The sequence below is a fragment of the Callithrix jacchus genome, chromosome 8, assembly GCF_049354715.1.
Source record: "Callithrix jacchus isolate 240 chromosome 8, calJac240_pri, whole genome shotgun sequence".
Lineage (NCBI taxonomy): Eukaryota > Metazoa > Chordata > Mammalia > Primates > Cebidae > Callithrix > Callithrix jacchus.
The window spans coordinates 88,909,828-88,923,328 of NC_133509.1; the positions used below are offsets into that span (position 1 = coordinate 88,909,828).

General features: G+C 42.2%; 1 long non-coding RNA gene and 1 pseudogene across 12 annotated transcripts in view; one reads left to right on the forward strand and one right to left on the reverse strand.

Annotated features, from left to right (window-relative positions):
• Positions 1-13,501, reverse strand: part of LOC118144943 (keratin, type II cytoskeletal 8 pseudogene) — a 376,247-nt pseudogene that overhangs the window by 342,342 nt on the left and 20,404 nt on the right. For 10 of the 11 annotated variants that reach the window (XR_013521224.1, XR_013521223.1, XR_013521222.1 and 7 more), the window contains exons 3-4: positions 12,047-12,165; positions 11,838-11,966 (exon numbers count right to left, since the gene is read on the reverse strand). The product of XR_013521224.1 is annotated as a keratin, type II cytoskeletal 8 pseudogene, transcript variant X4 (transcript). Of the gene's footprint in view, positions 1-659; positions 8,424-11,837; positions 11,967-12,046; positions 12,166-13,501 lie in introns of those variants that run through there. The other variant, XR_013521230.1, reaches the window with a different exon arrangement.
• On the forward strand, positions 6,394-13,415 carry LOC118144944 (uncharacterized). Its single transcript, XR_004729911.3, has 3 exons — positions 6,394-6,702; positions 8,309-8,444; positions 12,641-13,415. It is a non-coding gene; the product is annotated as an uncharacterized LOC118144944 (long non-coding RNA).

Consider the following 13,501-nt stretch of genomic DNA (forward strand, 5'->3'; position numbering starts at 1 on the left):
ACCCAAAGGGAAGAGAAAGTCAAAGCACACAAATTGAGTTCAGTGACATCAAGACAAGGACAGAGGGGAGGGAAGAGTCTTGGTGCCTCCCAGTGGTGGCCAGCACAAGTGTCCTCTAATCCAAGGACCATGGATCTTAAAAGCAGGTGAAACTAAAAAGATCTGTTTTGTTAAAATTTCTGCAGGACCTTGAAGATGCAAGGATTAGCAAAATCCTGTGCCAGCATTAACAGCAGCATCAGAGAAAGTACAGCTGGCATTGCAGTAGAGTGGGACATTAGTGGGCTTGGGCAGTGACCGGAGACTTTACCCCAGCAAAGGAAAGCCAGAAGATGTTGCATGCCTTGCTCTTATATCTCAGAGAATACAGAGGCCATCCTGGAGGACTCACTGAACTACTATGAGGAGTAGAGAGAGAGGGTGCAGTTTCACATAGTGGATAGAGGAAGAAACAGAAAATAATATTTTGTAAAGGACAGTAACTGTGACTTTAATTTCATTACCAATCTATGATGCTTGGAAAACTTAGGTAATGTTTCTTTCATCAGAGTGTGAGGTGCTCACTGACGTTATGTCTAAATTAGAGGACCTTCTTTTTTTTTTTTTTTTTTTTTAGGGAGGGAAGGAGGGAGGAAGGCAGGAAGGGAGGGAAGGAGGAAGGGAGGGAGGAAGGAAGGAAGGGAGGAATGGGAGGGAGGGAGGAAGGGAGGGAAGGGAAGGAAGGAATTCAAGCAATGAGAGAGACATTGCCGACCTGGATCTAGAGGTTTACAAGTTGATTTCATTTTTTGACAGAAGGAAAGAAAAAAAAAAATGAGTAAAGGAGAGAAAGAAAGGAAGAGAGAGAGGGAGGGTGAACGGAAATATTGCTTTATTCTGAAAAAAAAATGGTTATTAATAATGGCCAATCAATGTTTCATTTAAACCAATGAGTAGGTGTGATGTGGTATTGACAAGAATGTATATTTTGTGTATTTGAAGTGGGGAGCTCTATAAATATTTATTAAGATTACTTGTTCCGGATCTGAGTTCGAGTCCTTGATATCCTTATTAATTTTCTGTCTCATTGAATCTAAGTCTCTATGTATTTGGGTGTTAGGATCGTTAGCTCTTGTTGTTGTATTGATCCTTTTACCACTATATCTTTGTTGCTTTAAAATCTATTTTATCCACTACGAGAATTGCAACTCCTGCTTTTTATTTATTTATTTATTTATTTATTTATTTTTGCTCTCCATTTGGTTGGTAAATCTTTCTCCATTCCTTTGTTTTGAGTCTTTGTGTATCCTTGCATGTGAAACAGGTCTGGATGTAACATGCCGTTGGGTTTTGGCTGTGTCTTTTGATTGGGGGATTTCGTTGATTTAAATTTAGGGTTACTGCCATTAGATGTTAACTGGCTGATCCATTTGTTGATGAAAATTCTTCTTTATGTTAGTGCTCTTTACTTTTCGTATATTTTTAGTAAGGCTAATACTGGTTGTTTCTTTCTGTCTGTAATGCCTCTTTCAGAAGCTCTTGTAAAGCAGGCCTGGTGGTAATAAAATCTCTGAGTACTTGCTTGTTCATAAAAGATTTTATTTTTCCTTCAGTTGTAAAACTTAGTTTGGCTGGATATGAAATTCTGGACTGAAGGTTCTGTTCTTTGAGGATGTTGAATATTGGCCCCCACTCTCTTCTGGCTTGTAGGGTTTCTGCTGAGAGATCTGCTGTAAGTCTGAAAGGCTTGCCTTTGTGGGTAACATGACCTTTCTCTCTGGCTGCCCTTAGTATTTTCTCCTTCGTTTCAACCCTGGTGAATCTAACGATTATGTGCCTTGGGGTTGCTCTTCTTGAGGAATATCTTTGTGATGTTCTCTGTATTACCCGGGGTTGAATATTGACCTGCTTTGCTAGTTCAGGAAAATTTTCCTGAATAATATCCTGGAGGGTATTTTCCAGCTTGGATTCATTCTCTCGTCGCATTCAGTTACACCTATCAAACGTAAATTTGGTCTTTTCACATAGTCTCACATTTCTTGGAGACTTTGCTCATTCCTTTTTATCCTTTTTCCTCTAATCTTGTCTTCTTGTTTTCTTTCATTAAGTTGGACTTTGACCTCTGTTATCCTTTCTTCTACTTGAACAATTCGAGTGTTTAAACCTGTACATACTTCTCGGAGTTCCTGTATTGTATTCTTCAGTTCCATTAATTCACTTATATTCCTCTCTAAGTTGTCTATTCTCAATAGGATTTCGTCAAACCTTTTTTCAAAGTTCCTAGTTTCTTTACGTTGGGCTACAACATGTTCTTTTAACTCACAGAAGTTTCTTATTATCCATTCCCTGAAGAGTGATTCTGTCATTGGGATGCGCTCGTTCTCCGTCAAGCCTTGTTCCATTGTTGATGTGGAACTGTGATCATCTTTAGAGGGAGAGGCATTCTGATTTTGAGTATTCTCAGCCTTTTTACGCTGGTTTCTTCCCATCACTGTAAATTTATCCTCCTGTCATCTTTGAAATTACCGACTTTCAGATTAGGTCTCTTGATTGGACATCCAAGTTGTTAGTTCCCAGGGCCAGAATGGCGGCATTAAGACTGATGGTGCTTTTCTGCCCAGGATTCTCCTGTCTGGCTTCCTTCTTGTGTCCGTAATGGGCGACTCTGCCTTCCTGGAGCTCCAAACATCGGTCAGAAGGGGAACCAGTCTCGTTTACTCTGCACCGAGAGCTGCCGCACTGAGGTGCCATCACAGCCGCTGCGCCGGTCTCAGGATTCGTGCTGGGGACCCATGTGGGTCCTCCAAACCTCGGTCAGAAGGGGAGCCGGCCCTGTTTACTCTGTTCTGAGAGCTGCCATGCCGAGGTGCCAGCGAAACTGCTGCGCCGGCCACAAGAGTCGCGCTGGCGACCCGTGTGGTTCCTCCACTGGGGATCTTCTGCTCCGTGAGCAACCAGAATTTGTCTGAAAGTGTGGCATCCTCTAGTTTTCTGCGCTTTGACTGAGAGCTGCAATCCCAAGCTGTTATTGATCGGCCATCTTGGATCGTTCCCAGCGAGGACCTTCTTAATTTGGAGCCACTCAGTTTATATCAGTATGGTCTAAAGTAGGCATGTACTCCCAGAATATAAACATTGCAATTATACATGCATTTAAAAAATAATGCAGCAAAATATTTACACATGGCTGACATGTAATATAGGAACATTTTCTTAAAAGTCCTAAAAATTATGGGCTTTTGCAATCTCTTAAAGAATGGTATCTACTGATTCTAATATTCAACTGGTTAGTCTTTCAACAATTTGAAATTAAATACTGCTTTGAAACAAAATAGCTCACTCACTAAATAGCTAAAGTGAAAACCACAAGCAAAGATGTTGAGCTAGAATTCTAACACAGCGCCAGTGGGAATGTGAATTCATATAACCTCTTTGGAAAACTGTTTGGCAGTATCAACTAGAAGATGAACATACATACTTTTGCTCCTATGATATACCCAACAGCAATGTATACAATATGTTTACCAAAGACAAGAATGTTTATAGCAGCACTATTCATAATAGCCCCAAACTTGAAATGACCCAACAGTATATTGGATGAATGATTTATGGTTTATTCATAGAATGGAATACTGCCATGAGAACAAACAAGCACAACCACACACAACAATATTAATGAATATCACAAACATAAAGTGAAGTAAAGGAAGCCAGACACGAAAGATTCCATTTAGATAGAATTCACAAACAAGCAAAATTAAGTCATGGCATCAGAAGAGAAAATAGACGTTACCCTGGGCAGGGGCTAGTGGACGGGGACACAAAGGAGTCTCTGGGTGCTGTGAATGTTCCATTTCTTGAGCTGGGTGCTGGTTAACAGGTATGAAGATTGATCGATCCTATTATTTGTCCCTTGTGCTGCATTCTACTAGGTGAACCAGTCACTAAGGCCAGCCCATATTTAAGAAGAGAGTATTGGACTCCACCTCTTGATGGGGAGTGGTCAGCCACATCACAGTAGAGTAAATGAGACGAGTGATATTGTTATAAAAACACAATTTATTCCTATCATAAAATACAATCAAATTTTTCAAATTTAAGGAATATTTTAAATAAATTTTACAATCTACTCCAATTATCCAGTGCAAATTAGAACTCAGCATCATCTTGGGGTAAAGCAGAAAACTTAGAAAGGTAAAGAAGAAAGTCAGAGCACCAACCACCAAAGTGTGGGAGTTCACTCAGGGTGGTGGCAAAAATATTAAAGAAAAAAATATTAGAGAAAGATATAGAATATAGTCTCAAACCCTTTTGGAAGGCCTAAGGCTTTTTTCATAGTTTCAGTAGAAGTTTCGGCTGAAGGCAGCCTAAATTCCCTTTACATTTAGTTAATAAGAAAAGCAAATAGCTAGGGTATGGGGGGAGTTTATCCGAATAACTCCTTTACTCATGTGGTCTTAAAACCAAACTTTGAGCCAGATGGCCCTCTTGAGGGGAAGACAATCAGGAATATTACCCACTAATGGAGTTTGCTTTGGACACAGGAACCTGTCCTTTAATCTTTTACTCTAGTGGTGTTGACTAAAGCCTTTGTCAATTAAACTTTACTAAATAAATGTGAGTCTTACTGAGTGGTGGGGCCAGCGGTCACAACTGTTTACAGCACTCTCCAGGGAGTCTGTAAGCTGCCAGTCACTCAGTCAAACTGTCACAGCATAATATCTGTGTGTCAGTGTACTTTATTCATCTGTCGCTGAGTCAGGCTCTGCAGGACACACCACTGCAGGTGGTGACCCCGACAGTGGCACCCAATGTGGGGCAATCCAACACCAACGTGCACAAGAAAAGGAAGGATGCTGTAGCCTGGGTCACATGCCTTTCCTGGACCCATAATACAACCAGACAAATAGGGTACATTTACAAGTGAGTTCTAACTATGTGCCCAACAAGACCACATGAAATAAGAGAGAGACAAGTCACCAAAGGGAGAAGCAATGGGGAAACAACATATGTCTACTACAGACCACATGAACTGTATCTGACGGTCATCACAAGAGAAATTATTGTGTTTTTTTAGAGATGGGGTCATACTCTGTTACCCAGTGCAGTGGTGCCATCATAGCTCACTGACACTTCAAACTCCTAGATTCAAGAAATCTTCCTGACTCCACCTCCCAAGTAGCTGGGACTATAGGAGTGTAGTACCATGCCCAGTGTCATGCAAGAAATTTTTTTTAATGGAGTCTCGCTCTGTCGCCAGCCTGGAGTGCAGTGGTGTAATCTTGGCTCACTGCAACCTCCACCCCCCGGGTTCAAGTGATTCTCCTGCCTCAGCCTCCCAAGTAGCTGGGACTACAGGTGTGCGCCACCATGCCTGGCTAATTTTTGTATTTTTAGTAGAGATGAGATTTCACCATGTTGGCCAGGATTGTCTCAATCTCTTGACCTCATGATCCACCCACCTCAGCTTTCCAATGTGCTGGGATTACAGACGTGAGCCATCATGCCCGGCCACAAGAAATTCTTAAACTTGGTATGTCAAGAATGAGGAAGTGTGTTCTCTCCAAATTACATTCAACTCTGAGACTCCAGCCTTCTCTACTGAACACATGTCAAATCCATTCACATTAATATCAAAATATTTTTAAAATATGTATCTAGTGGTAAAACGCACATCCAAGTACAACTATGGATAACAATCATGTTTAATTTCTCCTTGAGCACTTCTCAACAGACTCACTTCTCTATGAACATGTGTTAACACTTTCCTCTCTGGTAGTTTGAAAAATCCTCCACATTATTTTGAACACATACATTTCTGTTGTCAGCCATGAGTCATACACCAAAAATTTAACTGAAGACTACAGGTGTGGCAGGCTGAACTTAAGCCTCCCCTCTCCCTCTCAGGAGAGAATCTTGGGGATTAGAGGCAAATCAGGTGACTATGATGCCATCTGACCAGATGGCTCAGCCAGAGGTCTTGTCTATTTATGTGGGACCCTCCATGATGAAGGGACCAAGCTGAGCAGAAGAGAGCACTTTCGCATCATAAGGCCAGAATTACTGCTTTGCAAGCAGACTTTATTAGAAGAAATGCATATATCTCTCAGAGGCTAGACTGGGGAAGGCAAAAGTTTTCTGTAAAGAGCCAGACAGTAAATATTTCAGGCTTCTCAGCCACAAGGTCTCTGTTGCAACTACTCATCACTATTGTTGTAGTACAAAAGCAGCCATAGATAATTCCAGCAGAAAGGAGTGTGAAGCTTGAAGAAAACAGGCCTATGGGTTTGAGTTCATCAACCATAGTTTGCCAGCTCCAGACTAGCCAGAAAACAACAGCAACAACAGCTACATCACAGAGGTGAATTGTGTTTGTCATGGGCCAAAGAGAAAACCTGGGCCAACCCTGCCTGCAGATAGAACAAATGGAAGCTGAAACACCCCTAATTTACTTTAGCCCCCCACCTTTTTCCTACCATGGGACCAGAGCTGGTCCTCCCCTCTCTGCAGAGTCAGCAGGAGCTAGAACAGATTGAGACTCTGCTCATATCCTGCTGACACCAGAGGTGGCAGAATTTGCACCACACTCTAAGGGACTGGGATTTCCTTCATCACTGGGAGTGGAGTGGGGGAGACAGTAGGTTCCGAGGAAATGAGCAGACACCTGATGCTGAAGAATGAAAAGAAAATCTGGGGAGCCAACCCTAGGAAAATGGGGAGAAGGTGAGAGTTAGAGAGTGAGGGAGTACCCAACATCCTGAAGCCCACCCAGAAAGGACTTGTCCCCTGTGTCAATACAGAGGTGTGAATTCACTTACCTGGACCCTCTTCTTGGATCCTTCGACAAAGGAATCTCTTAAGACCCCACAAGGTCCTGCTTTGCCGCCTCCTCCTATCTTCCTCCCCCAGTCAGCTCCTCCCACACTGGCCTCTTTGCTGTTCCTCAGACACATCCACGCTCTGCACCTCCTTACTCTTGAAAATGAAAACTCTTCCCCTAATTATTTACATGGCTCACTCTCTCTCTTCATTCAGGTGCTTCTCAAATGACATCACAGAGATGCCTTCTCTGCCTTTTCTATTTAGAAGAACATCCTCTTCAGACCCCATCTTGTTTTAATTTTTTTCCATAACACATATCACTACCTGACTATCTCTCCCAAGAGCATGTGAACCCCAAAAAAGCAGCGATCTTGGCTATTTTATTCACTACACTATTCCCAGCACCTTGAATAGTACCTGGGATATAGATGGTGCTCATAATATTTACTGAGTGAAGCCAGGTGTGTGGCTCACGCCTGTAATCCCAAAACTTTTGAAGGCTGAGGCGGGCAGATCACCTGAGGTCAGGAGTTGGAGACCAGCCTGGCCAACATGGTGAAATCCTGTCTCTACTAAAAATATAAAAATTATCTGGGCATGGTGGCAGGCACCTATAATCCCAGCTACTCAGGAGGCTGAGGCAGGAGACTCTCTTGAACCTGGGAGGTGAAAGTTGCTGTGAGCCGAGATTGCGCCACTACATTCCGGCCTGGGTGACAGTGAGACTCTGTCTCAAAAAAAAAAAAAAAAAAATACTGAGGGAATAGATTAATCAAAATTTAACATGCATGTGATGGTCAATTTTACATGTTGTTTTGGCTGGGCCATGGGGTCCAGATATTTGGTCAAACATTATTCTAGATGTTTCTGTGAGAGTGTTTTGTATGGGATTTACAGGTAAATCAGTGGACTCTGATTAAAGCAGATTGCATATGTGGTTAGGCCTCATCCAATCAGTTGAAGGTGTGAATAGAACAAAAGATTGACCAAGCAGGAGGGGATTCTTCAGCAGGAGGGGACTCTGCAGCAGACGGCCTTTGGGCTTGAACTGCAGTGCCAGCTCTTGGAGATCTCCAGCCTGCCAGACCACCCTGCAGAATTTGGACCTCCAAGCCTGCATAATTACTTTAGCCAATTCCTTAAAATAAATGTCTTGATCTATTGTAGATTGGTAGATAGATAGATAGTGTGTATGTGTGTGTAACTGCTATTGATTCTGTTATCTAGAGAACCTTAACTAATGCAATTGTGTCTGGCCTGAAGAAGATGTATAGGGAGGTATTCAGAAAGTGGTTAGCCCTCTGCTTCATAATAATCCCATGGGTACTGGCCACCCACTGTGGAGAACTACCAGAACTATCCAGTGCGTAGCTTATTAGACCAATCCCTGCCTCCTTTCCTGTACCTCCACTCATAAGAGTAACTAGAGATGTGACTGTGCGACGTAAAAAGAGAGGTTGCTTGATTATGCGTTGCCTTCAGTTTTGGTTTTATTTTCTCATATCAGTTGTTTCGTTGGAGGGTGGCTGTTTTTGAAGAGAAGGAACTCCCCTTGTTGATTTGAAAAGTGAAGATTATACAGTTTTATTTCAGAAGCATCAAACTTCAATGCCTGTGGGACTCTGAGAACAGAATTAAGCAAGGTAAGATGGTAATTGGCAATAGGGAGTGATGAAGCTTATGGACAAATAATTTGGCCTAAAGGAGGTCTAATGGGCTTTCCAGGAATTAAAAAGAGAGAATTAAAGAAAGAGCTCTAGCTTATTGTTTCCATGTGGAAAAACAGAGCCTTTGCTGTCACATCTGATTTTTTTAAGAGAAAACTAGCCCCCCCATGCTCCCTGCTTTTTTTTTAAGAGAGACAGGATATAACTCTGTCACTCAGGCTGGAGTGTTATAACTATAGCTCACTGTAGCCTCAAACTCTTGGGCTCAAGTGATCCTCCCACTTCGACCTCCTGAGTAAGCTATGACTGCAGGTGCATGCCACCATGCTTGGCAAATTTTTTTTTTTTTTTTTTTGGTAGAGATGGGGTCTTGCTTTGTTGTTCAGGCTGGTCTTGAACTCCTGGCCTCAAGCAATCCTCCTGTGTCAGCCTCCCAACACACTGGGACTACAGGAAGAAGCCAGCAAACCCAGCCACCTCACCCTTTTTTTTTTAATGTAGACTTTTCCAATGATTAGAATACTGTACAAGCTGCCAAGATGTGCTGACCAGATTCAGCCTGTTGGCTGTTAGTTTACCGCCCCTGCTTTAGTCTTTAATTTATTTCAATCACATATTTTAAGCAATTAAGCAGAGGAAGGAAAGGTGAGAAGGCAGGAAGACAGAAAGAGAATGAAGGAAAGAACAAAAAAAGAAAAAAAAAGAAAAGAGGAAAATAGAACAAGGCTGATAAAAAGGGAAATGAGCAAATGATTATGTTTTTATTAACTGCTAAGTTTTCAGGTAACTTGTTACACAGTTCTGCCTCAAGAAGTAAAAGAATAAATATTAAAACTGTCCAGGCACGGTGGCTGACGCCTATCCTCCCAGCACTTTGGGAGCCCGAGGTGGGCAGATTGCTTGAGCTCAAGAGTTTAAGATCACCCTGGGCAACATGGCGAGACCCCCATCTCTACTAAAAATACAAAAATAGCTAGGTATGGTGGTGCATGCCTGTGGTCCCAGCTACTCAGGAGGCTGAGGTGGGAGGATCACCTAAGCCCAGGAGGTCAAGGCTGCTTGCAGTGACCCAAGATCACACCACTGCACTCCAATCTGGGTGACAGAGCAAGACTCTGTCTCACACACACACATACACACACACACACGATTAAAACTAAGGAAAAAGAAGAAATGAAATAATTTAAAAAAAAAACAGAAATTACTGAAATAGCAAACAACCACACAACAGAGAGGGTCAACAATCCAAAAGTTCTTTGAAACAAATAAATCAATTTACAGGTAATAATAAAAGTACAAATACTACTTATCGTAAATTTCACATAGCCAATTGATTCTCATAAAATGTTTTTGTTGATTTTTGCCAAACTCTTGTATGCTTTTAAGTGATGGACAAGCATAGCTGTAGCATGAATGTTGACTGGCGCATTCATTCACATTAATGAACAAGACAAAAGTGAAACAACAAAGAATTGGATTTGTTCGTCAGTGACACAAGCAAAATCCACTGAATCGGACAATAGTTGTCACATACTAAGAGAACATTTCCTCAACATTTTGGTGCTATTCACAACGTAACAGCTAGAGATATAGCACACTATAAACTGAATCTGCCTTTTGCCCTCCTGGGGACATTTGGCAATGGCCATTTTTATTGTTATGATTGAGAAGGTTCTACTGGAAATCTGGAGGGTAAAGGCCAGGGATGTTAACAAACCTCCTACAATACACAGATCAGCCCCTCACAGCAAAGAATTACCTGGTCCAGAATGTCAGTACTGCTTAGGTTCAGAAACCCTGGTCTAGACTACCAACAAAATAATAAATCAAGGCTGATTTGTGGAGTTTTAGCCATTTTAGACTACCTTAAGGCAGAGAGGGATTGAGATGATTCAGAGCTGGCGTCAGATGCTCTGGAAACTGGTCTACTTTCATTCACTCTTACTCCTAGTGGCCCTTTAGAGTCCCACTTGAAAGCCTCAGGTGCTTATCAAGACCCTCCTTTTCAACAAGCCTTGAACCCAAATTTTTTGTCTACTGGCACTGTGAGTCCGTAGAAAACTCCACGCAGCTTCTCAGATTTTCAGCTCCACTTTCAGAATTAAAACCAGCCACTAGGGGCAAATAGCCACAAATGCCAGACCCCCACATCTCTCCATTCCTCTCCCCTCCCAGATCTTTGCCCTATAATTTGTCACTTCCTTGGTAGCTCTCTGATGCCTTGAAACATTTTTTAAAATATTTTTATCCAGCTTCCCTGGTTGTATCAAGTGGGAAGACTAGCCCAAACCACCTAGCCAGTCATTGCCACAAATGAAATCCTGGAATAATCTATTATAATTCTTAAAGGATATCTCTGACTAATAAGAACAGTCCATAAGAGGCAGGAATGCCACCATAAAAGCCATCAGGAGCTGTGACAATAGTCTAAGAGAGATATGATGATGATATGGAGTATGGTGGTATTCATGTGTTCTAATTATCTGATCCAAGATACAGTTCAAAAGGAGGGTATAATATCTTATAAGGCAATTGTATGGATTAAATGTCTGTAAAGTGCTATATAAGTCAGTATAGTCTAGGTTTTTCTCAGTAATAAAAAGAAAAGCCTCAGTGATTTAAAATCGCAATAATGTTATGCCTTTCTCATACTGCATGTCCATGGCAAGTCAGGTAAAGGCTCCACCTGTGCCATCCTCACTCCAGACTGAGATCCTCTCTCTGTAAGTAGGACAGAAGAAAAGAGGAAGTGGAAAAAATCATACACTGGCTCTTAAAAGCTTCCACCTGGATGTGACACATGCCAACTCCACTGTCAATGTATTGACTACAACAGGGATTAACAAACTTTCTCTGTAAAGGGCCAGACAGTAAAAAGTTTCAGCTTTGTGAACCACATATGGTCTCTTTCACATATTTTTTTATGATGCTATAAAAAGTGTAGAAATCATTCTTAGCTTACAGGCTGAAGAATGTAGTTTGCTGACTCTGGACTAAAGTCAATCAGTTGGCCATCTCTACTTCCAGAAACCAAGAAAGTGAAATTCTACTGTGGGCCCTGGAGAAAAACTGAAGGTATTTTTGGACAGCACCAATGATTACTACAAGCGCTTAGCAGTATCCACCACTTAGCAGATGCTCAGTCTCTATTAATCATCATCATCATTGAGGTTTTCTGAACATGATTCTGAGATTTATTTTCCATTTTTCCCCTGAGATCTTAAAGCTTGCCTTCACAACATTACATTCAAAACAAAGGTAGGAGAGGAAGGTTCTAACATGATTCTCCATGATTCTCTAACACAATTATTTCTCTTCTCTCTTGCTGGCCTCCCAACTGCTTTCCTTACAAGATGTGCCTATTCTTACCTGAGGCTTTGCCATTCTCTCAGTTCCAGCTGAAGCTCCAAGATGGCAGAAAGCAATTGTTAGGCATGCAGTCTCTGGAGCCAAAATTCTGCCTTCAGATCCTGGCTCTTCCACTTAGAAGCTGTGGGACTATGGAAAAATGGGACCTTAATTTCCCTCTTTGGTTTTCTGAGTTTCCTCATCTATAAAATGAAGTTCATAATATTTACCTTGGCCAGGCACAGTGGCTCATGCCTGTAATCCCAGCACTTTGGTAGGCTGAGGTGGGCAGATTGCTTGAGACTGGGAGTTCAACACCAGCCTAGGCAACAATGATAAAATCCCATCTCTGCAAGGAAAAAAATACAAAAATTAGCTGGGCATGGTGGCATGTGCCTGTAGTCCTAGGTACTTGGGAGAATGAGGCAGGAGGATTGCTTGAGCCCAGAAAGCAGGGGTTGCAGTGAGCTGAGATTATGCCACTGTAGTCCAGCCTGGGTGACAGAGGAAGAACCTGTCTCAATAATAATAATAATTATTATTACCTAATAGTGCTATTGGGAGTGTTAAATTCATGTATCATTTAGCTACTGCCACAAACCATCCCAAAACACGCTGGCTTAAAACAATTATTCTTACAGATATAAGGGTCACCTAAGGATTGAGTGAGGGTCAGCTTACCTAAGCTGGACTCAGCTGGACAGCTCTGCCTATCTCAGCTGAGCTCCTCACATACGGAGACCGCCCAGGGTTGTTGGTTGACTTTGACTGAGGTCTTCTGGAGACCCAGCTTTATTTCCTATATGTCATATATTCCTCCTCAGATAAGTGGGCTACACCAGGAGTGTGTTTCTCATCATAACAGAAGAGGGAAACAAGGACAAGCTTGATTGGCCAAAAACTTTTTTAACCTTTCGCTACATCATACTGTGCAGAAAAGAACATAGCAAGCCTGATACTGCTGTACTTAGAAAAACCTGCTTGCAAGATTGCCCTTGGCTGGTATCTGGGTACTTGATTGGGAAGAGTTCACATTATTGTCTGGTAAGAAATGTTCACTATATCTAAGCATTTTGTGCAAACAATATGTTATCCTGAAGATCTGCTTTCCTTCCAGGAGTCTGAAATTTTAGTACATGCTAGGCAAACATGCCTGCATGATCAGCCCCCACTAGAAACTCTGGTCACCAAGTCTCTAATGAGTTTCCCTGATAGACAACATTTTGAAACGGGAGAGTCCCCTGACCCCCTCTGCAGGATGGCAACGGGGGTGTGGCTCATCTGTTCGGTCACCATCGCTGCTCAAACCCCTTACAGGAGGAAGAACATGCAGACAGACAGGTGCAGGAGCCCAAGAAGGTGTGTGTTACAGTGCACTCTTTCAGCCTTGCTGTCCGTGGACAGCTTAAGTGTTAATCAGCTCAGTAGACCCTCTGCCTTTTTGCAAGAACAGAGAGCCAATGTAACAGCTTTTTATATCCTGAGCTCTTGTCCCACATTCTGGAAGAATTGGATCACACATGGACTTGAAGGACAGTGAAAGCAGAGGTTTTACTGAGTGGTGTAGGTGGCTCTCAGTGGGAAAGATGGGGAACTGAAAGGGGGATGAAGCAGGAAGATGATCTTTCCCTGGAGTTTGGCCACGCAGTAGCTGATCTCTCTCCAACCATTCCCAGTCAAACTCC